We start from the raw sequence: 12,563 nt of genomic DNA on the forward strand, positions 1-12,563 counted from the left end.
AAGCTTCTGAAGATAAGATCCCGCACGTTGTTGACCATTGGCTTGATCGGGTTATAGGATGATTTATTACAGAGTTCACGATTGACACCTCAGTTAATTAAAGTGAAGTAGAGCGACATTTCTTCAAAGGACCGCGAGGTAAGTATCTACGATATTTGGATACTTGGATTAAGACGTTGTTGTGTGAAAAACAGGTTATGCCACTGCCTTGATGTTTGGAGCTAAGCGAAGTGGGAAGCTCTTCAGGGATAGGGGAGAACATGCCCTGAATATAGACCATTGATTGAACCTCCTGTGAGTGACGACGAGGGAGCAACACAAGTTTCACCGCCGAGCGCAGTCCAGTTGATAAGGCAAGGTTTTCCGCGAATACCTCATCCGTCCACACCACCTCCACCTTCACCTCCACAACATACACCTTCACCCACACCGCCACCACCACCGCCGCTGGTCAACATGTCGATTAAAATGAAGTTGCCATTTTTCAAGGGCTTAGGAAGTGAGGATCCAGATCAGTTTTGGTTTTCTATGAAGGTTGTGTGGATAGAATAACAAATTACATATGATAGTATAAAGAAGGCACAATTGTTTACCTCTCTGCACGATCGTGCACTGACATGGTACGTTAAGTACTGCACTGCTAATCTGTTGGTGTCATTAGTAGATACTCAGACTGCTTTGAACAAGGAATTCAGTAAGCCTAAGTCTGCCTCACAATCGGTAATTGGATTTAAGGAAATCATGATGAGACTTGGTGAAACGCCATGGGAGCTAGATCAAAGACTGAAGTGCAGGATTCAAGAATCTAATATGAATCTCATAAATAATCAGCACTGCGATTGGTTTATAGCTGCGCTCTTGCCCCACTTAAAGATTGCTTTATCACAACAAAAGATAGGAACTTATGCGGAAGCCCTGGAAATTGTGATGAGATTGCACAAAACTCCTATTCAAGATGCTTCGTTGGGGGTTTAGTAGATACACGCAGAGCTGCAGAACCTTTGCTTGGAACTGTAGAGCTTGAAAAAAGAAAAAGCGGTGTGATTGGAGGTGCGCAAAAAAGTTTGGTGTCTCCAGTGTAAAAACCAGGGGCATGATAAAGATCACTGCCTTGTCTTCGCGAACTACATCATGGGGGGGGGGGCAATGCCCCCGAGGCAGGAAAATATAGTAGGACCAAGTGCGGGGCCCTCGCTATGGTGTGCTATTTGTCAAGTGGTAAGAAAAAATGTCACAGATAATTGTCATTTGCTGCAAAAGTTTGTACAGACACCAGAACAATTGTTATGCGATTTCTGCAAAACGGTGGGCCACGATGAGCACCATTGTCGAAGCTATGAATTAATGATGGAGCGGACACTTACGTATCTAATGCAAGCAGAAACTCGACCTCCAGATCAAGATGCTGGCACGCGGAGAATATCAAGGACAAGGATGACTCCGAGGAGGAGGAGGACCTGGTAGGGGTCGTGGGAAGGTCATTTGCTACAATTGCGGAACACCAGGAGACTATGCGCGGGAGTGTACAAATTAGACATGCTTGTCATGTCAATACTGCACTCAGTTTGACCACACAATCGAAGAATTTTCTATTCTAATGGCCAAGATGTAGGAGAAGAAGGCACAACCTCAACATCCTACCTAGAACTTACAGATGATGAGGGCCGAGCCCTACAAAGAGGACCCGAATGTGAATATCGTGTTGTGGAGCGGGATCATGACTGGTGACGATAAGGGAAAAAATCCTGAAGAAGGTGGATGGGTCCGCAAGGCCTCGGAAAAGGAGATTGGTTTAGACCTGAAGCACTCGAAAGAAACATTCATGGAAGCAAAGAAAATCTTTGATGAAGCCTCTACCTCAGAGTGTCAAAACAAACTGCCAAACACTAGCGCACCTACAGAGGTTGACCCCTCTGTGCTTACCACCTTCTTGGAGACTTGCATGAAACTACTGCATGATAGAAAGGCTGTGAAAGGACTACAAGAGTTGATAAACAAGTGTGATGGTAAGGATAATGCTCCTGCTAGACCCCATGTAATCAGAAAGATTGGTAAGCATAAGGCAAGAATAGTGTGCAAGATGAGGCTTACCACACAAATAGGAGACTATGAGATGGACCAGGTTATTTTGGATTTGGGGTTTGATGTGAATGTATTTCCTAAACAAAATTGGGAGAGAATGGGGAGACCTGCGTTGGAGTGGTCTCTAATTCAACTGAGGATGGAAAACCAACAGAAGATTATCCTTATGGGACGATTGCAGGGAGTTACCATAGATATAGAAGGTGTGCGGTGGCTGATTTTGAAGTGATAGAAATTGTTGATGACAGTAATCCATACCCCGTGCTCTTTGGAATAGATTGGGATATTGATATGAATGGGGTAATCAATTTGAAGAAGCGTACAATGTTGTTAGAAAGAAAATCGCTCCGCATTATAGTACCATTGGACCCTGCAGAAGGATCGCGCTATACCAAACCGGTCCACAACTATGAGGAAAGCAATGATGATTTGGATCAGATCTATAAAATAATAGTGCAAGACCAAGATTGGGTGAATCCAATAGCTGATGGACGGATTGCATGGGACCGTGAAAGTTACTTTACCTCGGATTCAGATGAAGAGTTGGAACATTGGCAAAACAGGTTGCATAAAGTATCCACACTACGCTGCAACATGATGACCAATTTGCTGCATTATGTGTCATCGGAGATAAGAAATTTACCTTATTATGATGGTTTAACTAACGTAGATAAATTTTTGAATTCTTTTGAAAGAGAAGTTCTAGAGGATCACCTCTTTCAGGTGCTGGATTTGGCACTGTGCGCCATGCCCACACGGTGGTGGGGTATGCACAAGGACAACTTTGATGAATGGAATGATTACAAGAGGATGATGAGGATGTGGTTTGGTTTCCATAAAGTGAAATTAGCTGAGAAATATGATGGGAGGAATGATCCACATGATCATTTGGAAAAATGGACTAAAGTGTATGGAACGGAGCCACAACCATAATGGGTGCATGTATTCTGTCACACTATGGATATAATCCCTATGAATTGGTATTTGGAAACGAAGCTCTGCCACGGCACCGTGGAGTGGGATATATTAAGAGAAGGATTTTTTATGACCTTCATATTTGCATACTTTTTCGAAAGAATTGATGAGGCACTATAGGAGGTTAAGGCAACGAAATTCCGAATTCCACAGGATATTTTGGAATTAGTTCAACCGGATTGGAGCACCTAGTTGTGCCATGCGTTGGAATGCTATAATGTGACCACTGAAGGAGCGGATGAGGATCCACGAAATATCAATGTCCCAGAAGTAGAGGGCCACTGTGCATTTGAAGGTTTGCAGATAGAGAATCCGGATATCACCGTGTCGCTGAAATCTAGGCAGGTAAACATTGGTATTGAAGTGGAGCCTAAATTCGCAAAGATCAGAGATTATTGGGATGATTCCACAGTGGATAAAGTTGTTGAGTTACTTTATGAATACTAGGATCTTTTCCTACAGAATTTTTGGATTTGAAAGGCATCATAGGTGATTTGGGTGTGATGAAAATAACTTTGAAACTGGACTCAAAGCCTGTTAAGTAGAGGCCATATCACCTTAATCCCAAATACAAGGAAAAGGTCTGCTTGGAATTGGACAAGATGTTTGAGGCAGGTATTATTGAACTAGTGGAGGAATCTAATTGGGTGAGCCCAATGGTAGTTCAGGAAAAGAAGCAGAAGGGAGAAACAAGGATTTTCGTAGATTTAAGAAAGCTTAACGTTGCCTGCATTCATGACCCTTTCCCAACACCATTTACTGATGAGGTACTGGACAATGCGGGAGGGCAGGAGGCTTACTCATTTACTGATGGATTCTCTGGATACCATCAGATCAAGATCGCGCTAGAAGACAGGAGTAAAACAACATTCATGACGAAATGGGGGTGTTTTCAATATACGGTGATGCCATTCGGTCTCAAGAATGTGCCGACGATATTCTCTCGCATAGTCATCACGACGTTCAAAGAGTTTATTCACAAATTCTTGGACATATATTTTGATCACTGGACAATGTTTGGGTTGGTCAAGCGCCATGTAGCTAGCTTGCGATTAATGTTGGATACCTATTGAAGATATCAGATCGTGTTGAACCTAAAGAAGTGCTTGTTTTGTGTCCCCTTTGGGATTTTGCTGGGTCATGTGGTATGCAAGCAAGGACTAATGGTGGACCTAACCAAGATCTCAGTAATAATCAATTTGGAAGCCCCAATGAGTGTTAAACATATGCGCACAATGTTGGGCCATACTGGGTACTATCGAAAGTTCATCAAGGCTTATGCTCATATTACTGCGCCCATGGAGAAGTTGCTAAAGAAGGACGCTACATTCTGTTGGGATGAAGAATGTCAGTGCAGCGTGGATGTCTTGAAGGAAAAGATGGTCACCACGCCGATCTTGGTCTTCCCAGATTGGAAGAAGGAATTCCATTTTCACGTTGATGCCTCATGTATTGCATTGGGAATAGTGCTAACACAGGCTGGCGAAGGAGAGATGGATCACCCTATAGCATTTGCAAGCAGAAAATTATCAACGGCTGAGAAGAACTACTCAACGACAGAGCATGAGGGATTAGAAATGGTGTATGCACTCCAAAAGTTTAGGCACTATCTGTTGAGTGAACATTTCAAGATGTACACAGACCATTCTGCTCTGAAGTACCTTGTTAATAAACTTGTGTTGGGGGGGGGGGAGATATGAATATGGTTGGTGTTGTTTCAAGAATATGACTTTGAGGTAATTTTTAAGCCAGAAAGGCTGAATGCAGGACCTGACCATTTGTCACGCATTGAAACAGGGGAAGAGCCTACTAATTTGGAGAAACGATTGCCCGACGTGCAACTCTTCATGGTGTGTGTAGTGGACAATCACTTTGCAGATATTATCCATTTTTTTACCACATGGACAACTCCAAAAGGCTACACCAGCCAGCAGAAGAAGGAATTGGTAGTGCGCATGACTGATTTCTCAGTAATTGTCGGACATTTGTATAAGATGGGATTGGAAAAGATACTCTGACGGTATGTGCCCAATTTCGAAAGAAACAACATCCTTGTAGAGGCTTATGGAGGACATTTGCGCTCTGGGTTGTGGTGGCCTACGCTGTATAAGGATTCTAAAGCATATTGTAGGGCATGCGATTTATGTCAGAAAAAGGGAAGCCCATCATGGAGGGACGAGATTCCATTAAATCCTCAGGTATCATTCCAACCATTTGAGAAAGGGAAATCGACTTTGTAGGACCAATCCAGCCCCCAGGTAAGAAAACAGGTGTGCCCTACATCATCACCGTGACAGAGTATCTGACTAGATGGGTGGAGGCACAACCTGTAAAGGATTGTACAACGGCTACAACAGCTAAATTTTTGTTTGAATACATGCTAACTAGGTTTAGGCACCCAAAAGTATTGATTAGTGATCGTAGTACACACTTCCTCAACGAAACAATCAGGGCACTGACAGAAGAATTTTAGGTTTATCATCGGAAGAGTACACCATATCACCCCCATGCTAATGGAACGGTGGAGGCCTTCAATAAGATATTGGAGAATGAGTTGACAAGGATTTGTAATGTGCAGCGAAATGATTGGGACGTGCGCGTACCGACAGTAATATGTGGATACAGGACTACTTGCAAAAAGCTAACAGGTTAGACACCTTTTTGGTTGGTCTATGGCATAGAAACTATGATGCTTATGGAATATATCGTGCCTAGTCCATGCATAACAACCTTCACAGGGATGGAAGATCATGGAGCCTTGGAAGAACGACTCATGCAATTGATGGAGCTCAAAGAGGACATATTCTTGGCTGGATTTCATCAGCAAGAACAAAAGGAATGAGAAACGTCACATCCAGCTGGACACATTCAAGGTAAAAGAATTGGTTTTATTATATGATAGTAAGTTTGTTAAATTTCCAGGAAAGTTTCATATGCACTGGTTGGGACCATATGTCATCAAAGAAATCACGGATGGGGGCGCGGTTAAACTCGCAAAAATGAATGGAGAACCTTTCCCAGGAAAAGTGAATGGGAGTCGGTTGAAGCTCTATGCAGGAGATCCGGCTCAATGAATACATGACAACAACACAATCTTAGTGCTCCAGGCAGTTGCAAGGGAGCGCAAGACTATAAACTACATTGCCTGGTTTTGGGAGCTATGCAATAGAGGGGCTGCGCGGAAAGGGGTGATGTCACAATGCCAGAAGTGGCATGAAAGTAGCTATGATATGGAAGGAGATACCATGCAGCACAACCAGAAAATGACCGTTAGGGTCACTGTTCATGACTTGCCAACCAGGAGACAGTTAAGAGGAGTGGGGGGGCAGAATTTAAGGTTGAAATATTTGGAGATCGATCACAAATTCAACATTAATGGATGGATTTTTGGGGGAACGGTCAAATTTGAATTCAAAATCTCCTATAAATTACGCGTGGCCATCTAGCAGAGAACACTTTTCATACTTATAATTTTTGTGTTGTGCTGTCTATCGCTTATGAATCACAAGTTTTTCGAGGAATTGTTTGCCAGCTCTGTGTTTGATACTCTACCCAAGGACACCCAACACTTTATTTGCAACACTATGTCAGGACTAGGAGAGACTGCAAGCACCGGAGGAACTATTTCCTTAGAAGGAACGAATCTAGAAGTTGTGAGCATGGAGGCTCCGACTCCTATTCCTACGTCGCTGAGGTCACCTAGGCCAAAGCCTACACCAGTGCGTGAGATTCATAAGCTAGAGAAAGACAAGCAGAAGAGGCCAATGCCAGTGCATGAGTCGCCTAGGAAGCACTCTCCTAGCTAGGCACAAAAGAAGGACAAATAGCCTGAGAAGGTTGTAGATTTGGAGGTCGAAGAGGGCGCTGAATATATAGATGCTGAGGGCGTGGAACCCATCTCCAAATTACCAGAGTATATCCCTTTGCGTAAAGGAAAGGTGAAGGTCACCAAGGACCTAGACGCAGAGAAATTTGGCATTAACACGCCCTTGTTGCCAGAAAATCTAACCTTTGAAGGTTTGCACTTGGCAAGGGTTCCCCTTTTAAATATGGAGGACTAGGACTTGGTTGACCATGAGAGGTTCCCCCACCTTGCGACGGATAATTACATGAAACAGGTGTATTACAAAGAATCCTGTGTCACTGTGTTGGAGCCAGTTGAGTGGATCCGTAGAGTAAATCAATCGGGGTTGTTGAACCTGCTGTGGGTGCCCCAATATCACTGCTCCAACATCAATATCACCTGCATAAAGCAACTGCTGACTCTAGTGCATGATGGGTGTTTATGGCTTGATGCAACTATCCCCATCACAGACATGCTTATCCATCAGATCATGCTCCTACCAACAAAAGGCTTGAATCCAGCCAAGGATTTTGGCAGAAAGACAAGTGAGTGGGACTTGGCAGAGAAGATGAAGGCAAAGTTTGAGCTTATCAAGAAGCCGTGTGGGTACTCCATAACATCCATCAACAACCCCATGGTGAAAATTGCGACATAGATACTAGCTAGTAAGGTCATGAGGAAGTGCCGCACAGCTGAGGCTCTGGCGCCCGTGATCTCATTATATCCACAATGCGCGGAGGGCATGCAGTTCAACTGGTCACGATATCTATGTAGCGAGTTCCTTGCGAATTGTCGTGAGGCTCAAGATGAAAGAAAGACCTTCCACTACACGTGGTTGTTGATCTCTATTGTGTTGTTTTCCTGGGAAGTGCTGCAGGACGGTCAGTTTCCCCCATTGGTGGGAGGTTTGCCAGAGGCTGCATAGTTTGCCTCCCTTTGGGCCACGAAGGACCCCACACGGGTCACTGAGACAAAAAATTTCAGGGTTTTGATGGAGTTGAACATTTGCATGGCCATCAATCAGTGGCCACGGTTGTCCCCAACCATGTATGAGTAGTTGTTGGAGTACGCGGAGTTCAAAGCAGATTTACACTGCGTGTATATCAGAGCGCAGAAGGATCCAGAGAAAAAGTGGTTTGATCTTCCATATCTTGCCACAGATGATGCAATTCAGGAAGTCATCAAGTGGTGGCCAACGGATTGGCATTCTCTATTTGACTTGGCCGCAGGTACCAGTAAAGGCGCAAGGAGTTCCGTGGAGAAGAAGAAGAAGAAGGAGGCAGTGAAAAAAGCAGTCCACGAGTTGGCTATGCAACAACAGAAGAAGGTTGAGGAGAAGGCCCGATTAGAAAAAGAGCGCACTGCAAAGCAGCAGGCTGAACAAGAAAAGCGCGCCTCTGAGTGAAGTAGTAAATCCCCTTCGCCCTAGACCAAGGAAGAAGAGCAGTCAGCGCAGGGCGATGGAGGTGATGAAGGATACAACACTCCATTCCAGGTCAAGATGTATAAAGAATAGTAGACGGAGGGGCCCCAAAAGAAGTCCAAGGCGACTAAGCCACCGCTGGATCCCATTATGCTGACAAAGGGTGACCTCAATGAGATCAGGGATAAAGTGCACGACACCACCGCTGAACTATTGCAACAATTTGAACAACAACACCTACATTCATTAGGTACTATTTAGAAGGATCTGCGTGAACTACAAATCCATACCAGCAGGATACAGGTGGGAGCAGGTCAGGTGGGCGCTACGCAGATGAGTCTCGCATGAGGGACAAGTCAAGCTGTAGAACTTGTTAGGTCAGTGGACCTCAGGATAGTCGCACTACCAAAAGGATCCCTGAGCATGGAATCGGCCAATGACAAGGTCATTGTAAGCACTCTGAAGAATATCGACCTCAACGTTGTAGCACTCCCCAATGAATATCTTCACATGCAACACACTGGTGATAATAGAATTAAGAGTGCGAGAGCAGTGCACCCTCAATTTAATTAGCAAGTACAGGGTGAACAATGAGAAAATGTTCACCGAAAAGGTAGAGGCCTTGAAGTCAAAGGAAACGATCCAGGCACAGAGCGCCCAATTGGCAGCCGCAGTTGCAGAGCCATGCAGGACAATACCGGAGTTACACATACCTGAGGAAGCACCATCGAGGCCAAGATCTGAAAACTTGCTATGGGTGTCCGTGATGCTAAGGCTGAGGTGGTCAGAGTTTAGTTCGAGTTTAATATGAAAATCACAGAACTAGAGCTTAAGTCACAACCTTCGACTCCGCCAGAAGTTAGGGAACAACATGAAGCTGCCGTCAAGGAAGGATTAGTTTCTGTGGATGCCACGGTTGCTAATTGTATAGCTTTGTTTGAGCAGGCCATGGAAGTGGTGACGAGCTTGTAGGAGGATCCCACCATGCAGATACTGAATACCAAGATCTGCAAGATCCAGCAACAATACGACGAAGTAAGGGCAATGGTAGGAGGCAAAACAACTCCTTGCACAAGTGGAAGCAACACAAAAAAGGAAGCAGTCCTTAAGGCCAGGTTGGGTCCTTGGTTGGACGAAGCCTACCTAATCTTAGCCAAAATACAGGAAAATTTGGCAAACTTGCAGCTTACACAACAGAAAATCAAGCCAGTCGGTGAAGGACCAGCCACAAAATAGCTAGTGGAGCAAGTAAAGCAGGAAGCCACGCAGAGCGCGACTGAAGTAGCGGTTCTATAGGTTGAGATGGGGGATCTTCACAACAAGATCACCACGCCAGATGAGTGACTCAAGGGCGAGTCACGACCTTTGTGTTGGGGGCTTGTTGGGATGGGGTCCCCTTGGGGTAAGTTTTGGGGAAAAAGCCCAAGTTTTGATATAAAAAGGATGAAAAGTCTCCGCATATTGTGGTTGCCGAGCACGTAGCTAGTTAAGAGTCAAAAAGGGTTTTTACCCTCCTTTTTGTAAAGTTGAGTCGGCTTTTGAGATGTACCGATTGTATAAATAGGTGTGTCTTAGAAAGTCTAAGGCAATAGTCTAAGAAGTCTATGGGTATGAGAGAAGAAGTCTAGCGTAGAGATAGAATTCTTAGAGGAGGGAAAGGCTTTGCAGCTGAGTGCGCAGAGGCCTAGAGTAATTCCTGCAGCTGAGTGCGTAGACCCCTGCAGCTGAGTGTGCATGGAAGTATTGAATCTGTAAACCTATATTGAAGATCAATAAAGAAGATTATTGCAGAAATTCCTGTGTTTTATCTCTTTACTTATGTTATTTATGATTGCGATATATGCTGTGATGGAATGATGTATTTATAAAATAATGATGTATTGATGCATGAATTTTCTTGATCCGTATTATTATTTGAACGCAATTAATGTTAAGTGATTAGGCAAAGATCATAACACTGCCTGTTAAAATTATCAAACACTTAGGAGGATCTGAGTAAATACTGGTCTAAAAGTAATCTATGGTGCGCATAAGTATCTAATTGACCTGTTCAAGGTCTGCAAAAGCCATTCGTAGACCTTCGCGAAGGTCTAGAGGCCGATTCGAGGAAGTTACTTCCGTAAGCCATAAACGCTTAAAGATCTACGCGAAGGAAGATCTAGGTTGCAAAAGGACATCACACTGATATCTGGGTGCGGAAACTTGGTTCCAACATCCCCCCATAATTCTTCAGGTGAGACTTCAGTCCGCGCACCGCGGATTGATGCTGAAAGGGCTAGTAGTGTAGGGATTTGTTTGGCGCAACTAAATTTGAACCTAGGTCAGGACCCCCCAAAGCCAACACATTGTCTATGTCACTACAAGGTAGGGCCTTAACTTCTTGACAACTATCTATCTCATTTATAATGCATTATATTCTTTACTCTCTTGCCAAAATTATTTAATATTTGTTTTTAGGCCACTAAATAATTTCTTCTTTAACTTCACATTCTCTATTTTCCATTTTTTAATAGGTATTTGAAAAATTAACAATATTATATGTCGCATATCTAAAACAAACTCCTCCAAAAATATTAGGTCTTCCAAATCTTTGTCTATGATAACACCCTCATCTTATTCTTGATCTATAATTCTCTAAACCATTTAGTTACTGGGTCTACCACTCTAAAATGCTTTAATTTTGTTTTCTTATGTTGGGGGAAATACTAGGAAAGGGAAGAATAGGAACATATAGATATTTTTCTGGTGACTCAATATCTCTTTAGTATTAAATAAGGCATATTTCTCACTAAGATATGGCTATATTTATGAGTCAACACAATACTTGTTATTTATGACCCACCTCCCTTGTCCATATTCACACAGAAAAGCTAGTAAGACAATTAGCACTATTAAAGCTTACATGTTAACCAAATATTAGTTTATTCATCTGTAATAAGTAATAAACAAGAATTGTGAATAGACATATGAATCCTTTTGTGAAGAAAACCCTTAACACACTTGGGCAACATGATTGTGATTTTTAGTGGTTAATGGCCTACCCGTGGTATTCTAAGCTCATCACACAAGATAGGGACAATAACAAGGCATGGGCCTCATGCATTATCCATGGTGGGTGCATGCCTTATGTAATTGATTTTTCAGAACCAATTTCCTAGTGTGTTATCAAATTAAACAATAATAAAACACATATATGACTCTCATAAGCTACCAATACTCATTTTCATCTAATCCCCAATGTATCCAAAAATATGCATTGAATTATATAAGCAAGTCAATTTTTTAGGATAGCAAAGGTCGAAACCTTCCTTATGAACCATGATGGAGGGAATAGTCTCAAGAAATTCTTGAAGAAACCAACCAAAAAGCTAGTAAATTTCTAGCAAAATTGAGGTATGTGCATTAGGTAGACTATACAAGGAGTCTTCCTAGTTATTTGTGTAGATTCTTGGTTAGGAATATGCCAACTTTGTTCCTAGGTAATTTCTTTATGTTCTACATTATTCAAGGCATGAAGGAGTTGTTTTTGAACATGCTCATACAACCTCTGTGAAAATTTCATATCAACTAGTAAATTTTATTCAAACAAAAAGGTTTTATATGTCTTCATACTCAGTGCAGGTTATGTTGAAGAATCTAGGGCAATTAGGTTAATAGGATTCTTCTCATGATGATAACTATTAGTGAGGTACTTTTTACTCTTTCTTATTTTCACAATATTCTCTTGTTATTATTATAGGGTGTTTTCTTTTCTTCATCAAATAGTTACCAAAACAAAAGTGACAAAAACACAAGATGTTGGCTTTCTGCCAGGGCCAAAAACTCTCACTCTTTGAGAGGAAAACCCACACAAATTCTTCTTATAGATATTCAATTGACGAATACCAGAACCAAGACCCTTGACCTATGTTGCCATTCCTAGACCAAGACACAATCATCCTTCTTCCTTGATTCTTTGATTTCTTCATGGCACCAAAACATGATCACTGCAACATCTAAACATTGTGATATATCCCTGAACTTTGGCCTCATAGGGTTGTGCATCATACCTTCTTTGAGTTGCACCATGTAACATCTAGTAGCATTATGTAGCACTTACTGATCATCATATCACTACAGCTCCTTCTATCACTGAGATCTAGCACCAAGCATCACTGAGTATCATCTTACTGAGACCTTATCAAAACTACACCATTGTCCATCCGCATTTTAGTGAATATATGCCTGAGACAGTGAGGA

This window comes from Pinus tabuliformis, chromosome 1_2, assembly GCF_031772625.1.
Source record: "Pinus tabuliformis cultivar Carrire ecotype Pingquan chromosome 1_2, CPIR1, whole genome shotgun sequence".
Lineage (NCBI taxonomy): Eukaryota > Viridiplantae > Streptophyta > Pinopsida > Pinales > Pinaceae > Pinus > Pinus tabuliformis.